The sequence below is a fragment of the Macrobrachium nipponense genome, chromosome 21, assembly GCF_015104395.2.
Source record: "Macrobrachium nipponense isolate FS-2020 chromosome 21, ASM1510439v2, whole genome shotgun sequence".
NCBI classification, from domain to species: Eukaryota; Metazoa; Arthropoda; class Malacostraca; order Decapoda; family Palaemonidae; genus Macrobrachium; species Macrobrachium nipponense.
In genome coordinates this window covers 24,263,436-24,275,887 of record NC_087212.1, presented here as the reverse complement: position 1 = coordinate 24,275,887, position 12,452 = coordinate 24,263,436, and the positions used below count along the sequence as shown (strand labels likewise).

General features: G+C 40.1%; 1 protein-coding gene across 5 annotated transcripts in view; it reads right to left on the bottom strand.

Moving 5' to 3' along the window:
• The window catches only part of LOC135197847 (dentin sialophosphoprotein-like), a 76,056-nt gene extending 65,400 nt beyond the window's left edge, over positions 1–10,656 (bottom strand). For 2 of the 5 annotated variants that reach the window (XM_064225026.1, XM_064225029.1), the window contains exon 1: positions 10,394–10,634. The gene's annotated coding sequence lies outside the window, so the exon portion shown is untranslated. Of the gene's footprint in view, positions 1–10,393 lie in introns of all 5 variants that reach the window. The other 3 variants (XM_064225028.1, XM_064225030.1, XM_064225027.1) reach the window with 3 other exon arrangements.
• Between the last annotated feature and the right edge of the window lie 1,796 nt (positions 10,657–12,452).

Sequence of the window (12,452 nt, the reverse complement as noted above, 5' to 3'; positions counted from 1 at the left end):
TATACTTCTCAAGGAAATTCTAAGAGAGAGGGAGAGAGAGAGAGAGAGAGAGAGTACTAACTACTCATATAACCCATATTTGTATTTGAGACTGTTTACTAACGAACTTGATTGTTACAAGGACACATCCAATTTTTTTCAAACAGAAAAAACCATCGGGAAGTTTCTTGCTTGCCTTTAATTCCCCCCTCCCCCGCCCGCCGCCCCCCCCCCCCCTTCCATACACAATTCAGCCTTAAGAAGTCTCTCTCTCTCTCTCATTAGCCCCTCCTATACACACGTAAAGGTTATTTACACACCCTTCTGCGTTCTCTCACCCTCCTTCTCTTGAGCCTTTGACACGCAATAGAGCAAATTGGAAAAAATGAGCGTTAAGTGTCTTCAGATGAATGTAACCAGCAAGGGGTTGCAAAGATGTTTGTTTACGAACCATTTTGTTTATTTGACAAAACATTTATCTTGGCATGAAGTCCATTTCGGCGTGACGGCATTCACACATGCAAACGCTATGAGAGAGAGAAGAGAGAGAGAGAGAGAGAGAGAGAGAGAGAGAGAGAGAGAGACCATGTCTGGACAATAAGAGCATGTTTACAAAGAGCCACCGAGAATAAAAATCTGTTCAAGGGATTGGATGCGCAAGATTGAAAGACATGATAAGGACAACGTGGGTTTCTGCTATTCAATTCACTTTGCAGTGTTCCATAAAAGAGAGAGAGAGAGAGAGAGAGAGAGAGAGAGAGAGAGAGAGAGAGAGCTCCCACGTCATATGTTATATAGGAGTGGAGCAGCACGTTCATGACGTGAATCACCCACGTGGGGCACAGAGAGGTGTCAGACAGACGCCCAAACTGTGAATATTTCAACAGTGCCATTATTTGAATCACCCATTTATGATGTCATGCTACAAGTACCCGCTTTTATATGAAATTTCCTTCTCTCTCTCTCTCTCTCTCTCTCTCTCTCTCTCTCTCTCCCTGATGCTAATGCTGCCGCTGGAAGCACGGCCGCCCGCGCTGCCGTTTCCACGCCCTTATAAGGGTGGGCCGAGCAACGCTATGCAAAGCTCCTCAGTAAACAAGACATACGGCTAAACTTTATTGCTCTATTATCTATAGCAAGGCTTTCCTTACGGGTGACTGATCTGAATGCGAAATGACGGGGTCACCCATAGTTTCTCCTCACCCGTGAATCTAGAACGCTGTCAGATTTGGATTCCGAGCCTGAGAGGGTATTTATCACTCCCACGTCCTGCAAGTACTTCCTTAAATAGGATTCGAATGCCATCCTTTTAAAGGACTCCTCCGCTTAGGATATGCGCATGATTTTCTTTTTCTTTTACGTGTAGACTCATACTGAAGGGATTTCAATCTGCGTCATGCCTCGACGACTCACGAATGACGAATAATAACGGGAATTTATAAGTCTGTCATTGCCGTACGTGCTATTACCAGCATCGACAATCTGTACTGTATGCTTCTCGAAACTTTCTTCCAATAGTTACTAGCTCTGCAGTCTGCAGTCCGCCACCCTTCAAACGTGGAGGGACGAGAAGAGAGAGAGAAAAAGGGAGGGGAGGGGGACATGAGAGAGATAGGAGAGAGAGGAGAGAAGAGAGAGAGAACGAGAGGAGCCGAGCCGAGGATGGAGAGAGACGAAGAGAGAGAGAAGATGGCAGGGGGTTGGAGGCCCCCAGTGTCCACGAATTGAAGTTGATAAGATGACGAGACACTTTTGCCCTCAAGCGCCCTAGAATTCTTTGACCAACTTTACCCAACAATGAGATTTGAACAGAAGAAAGAGTCTGCGCCCTCAGGCGCTCCTGATACAATACGGAGTGTTGTTGCACAGAGCAACTGAAGTATAGATGTTGCAAATGACAGGAAATGGTCCTTAAGATGAATGATGTTATAGAAAATGGGGGCTGAAGGTCTATCTTTCGGGAAGGGGTTATGCGCAATGCAGCTGCCCTCATACCAAAGTTTTTTTTTTCTACATTCATTACCTCATTTTATTGCCTACCAACCGTTTTCTTTTAAGGAGACCCATTTTTTAAAGGGAAGAAAAGTTCGCTGTTGCAGACCAATAGCCGTGGGAACACAACGATAAATATCTATTAGGAGTGACACTTCAAAATGCTCTTGATGTACTACTACAAACGTTTCAAGAAGAGAACAGAGACGAGAAAAAAAAAAAAACGACACAAGAATTTGCTGCACGCCACTGGTCATCGACTGAAACTCTCATCTTCCGTACACTCAGGCTACGTGAATATGAAACTCTCATCTTCCGATACACCCAGGCTACGTGAATAATCACAAATTAAACATAAAATTCAACCTCACTCGTCATTATTCAAAGCCACTGTACAATTACAAGTGTAAGTTATCTAAACCCAAAGAAAACTTACTGACGTTACTGATTATTTACATCCAAAATACATTCACCGATGATTTTGTAGTTGTTTATACTGGCTTCAGACGTAAAGTGAATAATTAGTTAAATACAGCTCAGTGACATTAATCAATCATTATCTAAATCCAGTGCAGACACAAGACATCAGTCACCGAAATCCAGAAATGATGAGCTACGCAACCAAAGGAATTGTTACAATACTAGTTAATTAACTGCAATACGTATCTGCCAAATTTTGTTCTTCGGTTCAATGTATAATGACAGGACATTTTTTTATTGCAGAGGTTTGTCGTTTATAAGCAACGGATAACTGGAAAACGTTATTAGAGTAAAAAAAAATACAGATTTAGATGCTACTCAATCCATCAAGTAGTTCGAGTTATCCATTACTAGAACTGGATTGCAAACTCGGTGTTTCTGACCACTCCAAGTTCAGGAAAAACAAGGTATAAATATCCATATCTTCAAATGTCGTCTACGTACCGTGAGCCAATGAAATTTAATTTACATGAACTTTTTTTTTAAATTAAAATTCTCACATAAACGTTGGTTTTTCATGTCATAATTTTACTCACGTCCGTTTGTGACTTAAAACTAAACTTCAGGATTACATTTCAATAGATTTTATGAGTTGACTTCTTTTCCATCAAAACAGGACACATGAACTTCCCGCAAATGCAATTGCAGCATAACACATAAATATATTGCTAAAATAAGTTTATCACCATTTATTAAAAACACGTGTGTACAAAAGTACTATTACATTCGACAATTGTCAAACAAGCTGCGCTCCCCCCCCCCCCCCCTTCACTTCCCACCTCAACTGGCCCTCACACGTTTTATGGGTCGTCGCCCTTCGCCGGAAACTATTTACGCGACGGGAAATTTGATAAAGCGGGAAACTTCTTCCCAGGGCCAAGTGGACCACGTCTACGATGTTTGTTTACGTTTTCAATGTATCGCGTTACATCACTTGCTTCTGGACTTCTTAAACGATCATCTACTGCGGTGAATACTCTAGAATGTACTCCTTCCCTTCAGCAGTTTGAATACTTTATTTATTACCCGGTGCGATGCCTTCCTTCTGTAGCTAAAAAAAATGCTGCAACTTTTTTAAACTTATGCACTTCCCAGAATATCTGCTGCAACGCCCCCTCCAAAACGCTTCCCATGAATTTTACAAATGCTTTCGCAAACATTCAAAAAGAACTTTTCGTAGATAAAATCAACATCTTATTACCCAGCTAGAATGACTTGGCAAACAAAACAATGCCAAATAAGGCCACTATCAATTCACGTCGAAATTTGGCAGCCACCACCAAAAAAAACAACACATGGCAACTCGCACAGAAAACCTCTCGATTTCCTCCGTATATGGATCGTATATATCGAGACGTTATTCATATTTCGCTTGAAATCTCCTTTGGCCTATCACGTTCCCTCAACGGAGGAGGAATAGCAGTTGTATGGCTGAAGGATACACCGGGGCGTCACCCGTGTTCCTCCCGCCCGTCCTCTCTCGCCGTTATAACGTAGGACATAAACCAGGGTCGCAAAAATGATCGGACGTCTCCAATAGGACGGAACACCGGATAAACCATTACGGCCGCCTTCGTACATTCGGCTCAGCGAAAGGCGGCGACTGAGGCGTCCCAAGACCCCCAATATCGCACGTTTGTTTACGCCCATCTTCAGCATCGTATCTTCGCGGTGAGAATGGTAATTGGCGCTGCGAGTGGTAAGTTAGGAAGTTCACGATGCCGTACCAAATGCGGCGCCGTTGTTTCTAAAGCTTTGGTGACGGTCCATGGCTTTCTTTTCGTTTTCTTCCTATAGCATTCACACACAAACAATAGTGTGTATGAATATATATAACAAGTTTCGTATTCCGAATTTTTAAGAACTATTCTAATGTCTAAGCGAATAAGGCAAGTCTTGTTGAAATATTGAAGAGCATATCATTCTTATTCGCACCCTTACATCATTGTCCCACACTCATACGAAACCGAATAAACTTATAAAAGAATTTAAATGCAATTTATAATTCATGACATTACTTCCTTTCCATCTGATCCTCATCCTTCAGAATCCCCCATAATACAATTATCTCACCGCTGTCGAAATTAGTTAGGTTCACCCGCTCATGTCTACAAAAGTCATTTTCCAAACCGTAAAAAGTCTCTACTTACACAGCAAGAGCTTTCACCATTAACTGCGGCGAGAGTTACGCCCAGCACTTTAAAAGAGACGAAAATGGAAATGTGTTTTCAAGAACGTCAGAATTCATACATCAGGCGTCTTGCCTAAGTAAATGCGGTCGTAAGCATTTTTTCCCCCCCTCTTGAAGAGTGGGGTTTACCTTCTTAACTTTCGAGACAGGTGCGGTAAAAAAAAAAAGTAAAAAAAAAAAAATACTGAGTTGTAAAAAGAAAGAAAAAACCTCTCCACGGCCCAGCAGAGTTGACAGATGATGTGTCAAGACTTAACAGCCGACACAGAAGTAGAAATAGAAGGGATTGATGGAGTGAGAGAGGAAGAACATTCAGCCGTCTACCTTCCTTCTCGCCTCTTACAATAACACACTGGGTATTAGCAGGGTTTTTTTTATTGTTCCTTATGGGAGACAGATCAAGTTGTACTTCAAGCTGACGGATATAGTATATATATATATATAATATATATATATATATATATATATATATATATGTGTGTTGTGTGTGTGTGTGTGTGTGTGTGTGTGTGTCCGCGTGTGTATACACCGCCTTGTGAAACCAGCTGTCGAAGAGACACAGACTAAAAAAATAAAGATTTCACAGAATGATAAGCAACACCAGTACAAATCGCTTTGACAAAACCATCATTTCACTCGTTCAAAAAGTCTACCCAATGAGGAAGCAAAAAAAAAAATCAAATACAGAGAGACAAGAAACAAAGTCATGGACGTGATCAGATAAGAAAACTCTCCTGAAGAAATGAAGAAAGGTATTGAGGAAATATGAATTCGACCTATTCAGAAGCTATTTAAAATATAAAAGGAATAAAATGAAAATGAACCCAAATATATTTCGATACAGTGTAAATGCTCATTAAAATAGAAGGAATCAAATAGAAATGAACCGAAATATGTTTCCATCCAAAATGTAAATTCTCGTGTAAAATTAAAAGGAATAAAATAGAAATGACCCGAAATATATTTCCATCCAAAGTGCAAATTCTCATGTAAAATAAAAGGAACAAAATAAAAATGACCTGAAATATATTTTAATACAGTGTAAATGCTGATTAAAATAAAAGGAATAAAATAACAATGAACCAAAATATATTTCCATACAAAGTGTAAATCCTCATGTAAAATAAAAATGAAGACTAAGAATGCTTGAAAGAGTATTTATGGTTATGGCATGATAGAAGCTTGGAGGTCAAGAACCAAGCACTGAGTCCCACTCCCACCCAAAGAGCGAATATATGCTGATGGAAGTCACAATAACGAAGAGGGACACAGACAGAGATAACTAACTGGCAGCCGACATCGGCTATTTCACGTTGAAATCGCAACAAGTAGCAAAGTCCTTCGCGTGGGCTTTACGTCACCAACTGAAAACGGATAACCGTGCGGTTTCGCTACCAAGGGTCCGACTACCTGACGGGGCCGTGACAACGCACGTGATGGTCACCGAGGAAAGAAGATGAGAGTCAACGGTGTGTTGCAAGGCTGTCGGGACAATAACGCTTGGAAAATTAACCCTCCCATCCCCCCCACCCACCCCGTCTCTCTCTCTCTCTCTCTCTCTCTCTCTCTCTCTCTCTCTCTCTCTCTCTGTTCGTCATAAACCGAGCGAAGGAGAACAAATGGGGGCGATACCTATAAGATTATGACTCCCTTGGACATAAGTAGTGAATGAGGTACATAGTTTGTTAGTCGACTCTTGTGGGTCATATCTTGGGTATTAAGAGAGACAAACGGAAGGAATATAAAACACTAGAGGTGCAAGTTCACAGATTTCGTAAAAAATATATACCATCAAAATGGGAGGGCTTCGACAGGGTAATCCTCACCGTACGGGGGCTGAAACCGTTCACAAGATTCTCTCTCTCTCTCTCTCTCTCTCTCAGGCTCTATGGAAACTCCTAATGAAGGGAAAGACTAACTTGGTATAATGCCAGTAAATGCATAACAAGTTCAGATTAATCTGAGATTCGTTCTCGTCTACGAAAGTAGATTGAAACAAAAAGATTGAATAAATGACACCTACGGAACGTCGTGGGATTTTTTATTTTGCCTGTCGCATTTACATTCCTGACCATAGTACTTTGAAATATACTAATAATAAACATACTCACAATAACAACAATTAAAACGTTACAGTCCATAAACTTCGTAAAATCTAATAATAATGATACAATTCTCACAAAAAAATTAATAATCTAATCACTCTCCCTTACACTACTTTATGAATAACAATGACCGCAAATATACAATCCCTTTCTCTAACAAATGTTTTTCGTTTGTCATTTGTTAAACGTTTCATACAAGAGTAGATAATTCCCACAGGAATCTTAAAATTGACCTAAGTCACCATCAGCATAAATAACAATTAGATTCCCGTTACAAGTATGGTGCCCCACCATATGGCTGGGGAAAAGTACTTAAATCTCAAGGTAACGAAGGTCAAACGAGATGACTCATCTTAGTAGCCTGGTACCTAGGACCACCCGATGCTTCCTCTGGTCATGACCTGGCCACCTGACGCTTACACAGCCGTCTTTCACCTCCGCCAGCAAGACCTGTCAAGAACGACCTCGTTCGGCCTTGTCAGTAGCGACGCCATGGTGACTTGCGCAATGCATCGGTTCCATATGGAGTGCCGTCGATGGCTGAAGCAGACATTCGTGTCTTTTAGTTTACAGATGACCAGCGATAACTATCATCAAGAAAAATAACGGCTTTTTGAACATTGAGCCCTAATGGTATATCAATAGCTTCCTAAGAAATGCGTACACCCGAGTACAAAATCCAATGTACAGTCTTCAGATATCCCAAGATGACATCCAGAACAGACAAGTAACTTCACATCAACCAATAACGATATATCCCATAAGGATAGTCAAACTAAACATCGGTTCTCCGGACGTCCTTTATCTAAGCAAGATCTAGACCTCACCTAGGGAGACATTCGGTGTTTGAAATCAGGTCCAGTGGGGGTTCACACTATGACCATAACATTGGTAAAATACGGCCTAGCGTGGTGACTCTCACTGGCATTTTTGAAGTTCGATTTTAATTAACCTGAGATTGCATATCTGCCAGAATATTTGGGTGTCACAGCTATCTAATTCCATCAGAAGATACAAACACCTAAACATCCATATAGGTGTCCACTTTAAATTCTTGTAACTTTCACAGTGAACATTACTGACCACCAATACGAGAGAGAGAGAGAGAGAGAGAGAGAGAGAGAGAGTGCCGATGACCCACTCACAGGATCAAGGCACCGGGTGGAGGCAAGGCTGAACTTTTACTCTGTCGAAGAAAGAAGAAAATTAGGAGATGGAATCCTGAGATATCATCCGATTGCCTGACTGGCCACCCAATCAAGAAGCCCCCTCCCATGCCCCTACCCCTAGTTTCTTGCCACCCAACATCTCACACTCTCCACCCAACGCGGGCACGAATACAAACTCCTTCGTCAATTTAAGGCGAAACACACGCAAACTTTCTTGAGGTTTCAGTCACCAACGGTGGACGACTCACCCCTCCCCATCAATACCCATTTCGTTAAATCTTCCATCTCCACAACCTACAATCATCAACCCATGCACCTAACCAAAACCACATCTCTCTCTCTCTCTCTCTCTCTCTCTCTCTCTCTCTCTCTCTCAGCCCTAAAACGCAGTATATGCCAATACCAATGCCCCACATTCCTGCAGAGAAGTACCCTCAAACACACTTGGTACCAACCGCAGTCATTTTACATGGTTGTAATTACTTGAAGCCGAAGTGCCCCTTGGTCAAAAGATGACCAGTTCGTGGTATTCGAACACAATGGTGATTTACAAGAAGCTGAGGATTTTTACGCCAATGCGTTTTCTACAGTTACTCATTAAAATTCGTTTTATTCCCCTCCCCTCCCCCTCTCTCTCTCTCTCAATATACTATATATGTGTGTGTGTGTGTGTATACACAGACAGACACACACATACATATATATATATATACACACGAAACTCAAGACACATTAAAACTGGAAGATAATGACTAAAACAACAAGGTTAATCTACAAGGTGTCCATAAAGTCCCAGTACCATTACAAGTATTTATTGCCCAAAATGGTACTGGGACTTTATGGACACCCTGTATTTTCCAAGACGAAACAAATTAAATCGTCTCAGCAAGGACTAGAGAGAGAGAGAGAGAGAGAGAGAAGAGAAGGATAGAGAGAGAGAGGAGAGAGAGAGAGAGAAGGAAAACGATACAGTATAAGTTCAATTATATCTAAGATGAGGGTTAATGATATAGGAAGCACAAATTACCGGGCCACAGGATGTTATTGCTCGATATGCTCCATCTGGAAGGGGTATGACCCGTAACAGAAATGTGCGAGAATATAACATACATTAATCTAAATGTATATTATATTTTCTGAGTAAGTTGATCATTGGGACATGAAGAAAATATTGGGAAAGGCGCTTAATCAAGCTCTCGAGTTATCTATTTGAATATTAATCATATATAATAGAATGCGTAGACTCAAATTTGCACTGCCCATTTCCATACTTCTACAATGTATTGCAGATACTCCTGCGGGATCAACGTTACTAACAAATAAAGGTATACTAAGACCACCTTCCTTTTGCAGTGTGAAGGGAGAGCGGAGAATCACAAATACAGCAACATTTTAAGCAGAGAATTGCAGTGTGACCTTTTGAACACTTATGTACCTGGTGCATGTATATTCTATATTCAACATTCGACACTGCAAAATATTTCCTCATGTTTAGATTTAACCAGAAAATTGAGAGGAGAGAGAGAGAGAGAGAGAGAGAGAGAGAGAGAGAGAGAGAGAGAGAGAGAGATTTGGAATCTCTATCAAGGTGTTACACTCAGGTGTTATTTTCATTACAGAAATGATACGAAAAGCCTCTTAACCGCGTGATCTCGTCAGCTAAAAACCAGTACTAATGGCTTCAGAGTCTGACTATATATGGAAGAGTGAGAGAAACATCTTCCACAGCTACCTACATAAGATGGAGAGAGAGAGAGAGAGAGAGAGAGAGAGATTACTTTTTAGCGACATGTGATGAAACTCCCAGAGGTAAATGTACCGTGCATCGCAAGTAAAATTGATAATCATACCCCTGCGGCATTTACTTAGCCTTTTTTATTATGATACCCATCAATCCTCCCCAAACCCAAACAGTATTGGAAAAACTCCCTGAACCCTTTCCTAGCCCCATGCTGAGGGCAAACAGCAAAGACCACCCGTGCTCCACATTTCTGACACGCCCATCATCCACTGTTAATTAGCAATACCCCGATGTACATACCCTTCTTATAAATGGCATTTTGTTGAAAGGATAACACACCAATATAAAAAAAAAATACAAAGAAATTTGAAATTACCATAACAATATTTTACAGTAAGAACTTCACGTAGATGAAAGTGTCTTCTTTATAAGGACAAAATATCAAGCAGCTTCAAAGTCCATTCATTGCTGCATTGTTTCATCTTCAGTGATGGAAAGTTTAAATGAATAAGTCACAAGATACTTTCTAAAGTTCCTTTATGATGATAAATTTATCTTCGATGCGATGCAGTATCTATTTTTTAATACTGCCTTACACTAACACAAATCCACTTCAGCATTAATTGTTAGAATTAATTATACTTTTAATACATTAATTAGAATAAAATACACTGATTTTCATATAAAAATACACGACACACTTGGCGATATCACAGCCATATTTATCTAAACATACCCACTTAACACAAAATTAAGTTTGTCACTGAATTTTCTATTTTTCAATCTGCTAATAATGAAAAAGACACTTCTAGGACAGTTCGCGCGATCCCAAAGGAGAAAACTATAAACTCCAAGGGTACGAGCTCAGGGGGCACGGAGTAAATGGACCCGGGCAGCGTCAGCCACCACACCGCACTCCGTTTTCTACCGCACTGAGGTGAGGCAGATGGATCGAGCTCCTCTCTTCTCCACTCGCAAGTAGATTTACTTCGCGGCTTCTTGGTCCCGGGCTGCTGCTGGCTGCTTCTCCTCCTCGGCAGAGGGCTCTTTCTCACTCGTCGAACACGGGAAGCGACGACTGCGTAAAGCCGCCGCGTGGTTGCCGCCTTTTCATCGTCATCATCAAGGGAGAGAGGCTCCTGTTTATGGGTTTCCATACGGTTTATAGTTGTTGTTACGGCCCACGAAAGAGAGATGCGTGAAATCCTCGATGAAATAAAACAATACAGTAATCGGATATTTCACGCAACGATAAGAAATCGCCAAGGATTTCAACATCTCTGCTATACTTCTTTGATCCGAGAATGATCCGTCTATCATGCCATATAAGATATATATATTATATATATATATATATATATATATATATATATATATATATATATATATATATATATATATATAATATATATTTATATATATATATATATAAATAATATATATATATACATCACTTAATTGTTTATAGTATAGTGTCTTTAACATTTACGGAATAACAATCGCAGAACTTCGGGGAAAAGAAAAAAAGTATATCCCAGTTAACCTTACTTGAGCTGCCTGGACCATTTTACTTTTCGTTCTAAAATCGTTACTATATATATATATATATATATATATATATATATATATATAGATATATATATATATATATTATGTATATATGTAATATGTATAATATATATATATTATATATATATATATATATATGTATATATATATATATACATCACTTAATTGTTATAGTTATAGTGTCTTTAACATTTACGGAATAACAATCGCAAGAACTCGGGGAAAAGAAAAAAAGTATATCCCATTTAACCTTACTTGAGCTGCCTGGACATTTTACTTTCGTTCTAAATCTTACTACACTTGCTTCCTTTACTTCGTCATCAAGCAAGTATACATGTTATTGCCGTTACTTTCTGTGTTGTAATAATTAATATCAAAATAGTTTTGGAAGATATTAATACTATCCACCGAGCAATTGAATGAGAGAGAGAGAGAGAGAGAAATTCCGTTATTCCACATTTCAGTTTGTCACTGGGTATTAACTTTAGTACATAAAACACACACGAATACAAAACTTCTCCAACTGGCACCATACAAATACTAATTTTAAAGAGAGAGGAGAGAGAGAGAGAGAGAGAGAGAGAACTGCGTTTGGTACAGCACCGCGAATCAGATGCTGATATTATCAAAAGAAAGCGAGACACGTGTTTACCACAACGTCCGTCTTTGTCTGCCTCGGTTGCCAAACACAAAGGACAAAATCGGGACAAACAAACAAACCTTGGCCGCCATTAAACACCGAGTTTAGCGAAGTTCAGTCACAGTTTGAGAGTCGGCTGACGTTGAAGCTTTGCAGGCTTTTCTCTCTCTCTCTCTCTCTCTCTACTCTCTCTCTCTCTCTCTCTCTCTCTCAAAAGATTACTATTGAGAATGGGCCGGAAGAGACGTCATGGTCCCTCTCTCTCTGTTTATTGTGATCTGTGAATGTCTGGACAATGTTGCATAGAGGTCGCGCATTTACATGCACAGAAATACAAGTTGTATTTTCTTCAGAGCAATGACCGGAACTGAGAGAGAAAGAGAGAAGAGAGAGAGGAGAGAGAGAGGAGAGGGGATAGAGAGAGAAGAGAAGAGAGGAGGAGATTACAGTTCCAACGGTGACCGATAAAAGACAATCCAGGATACAATGTCACACGCAAAAAGTAAAAAATTTGGCTAGGGAAAAAAGTCACGGGAAAAAAAAGGGGCATACTTTTGGCTTGGAAAAAAGTCACTTTAGGCTAGTA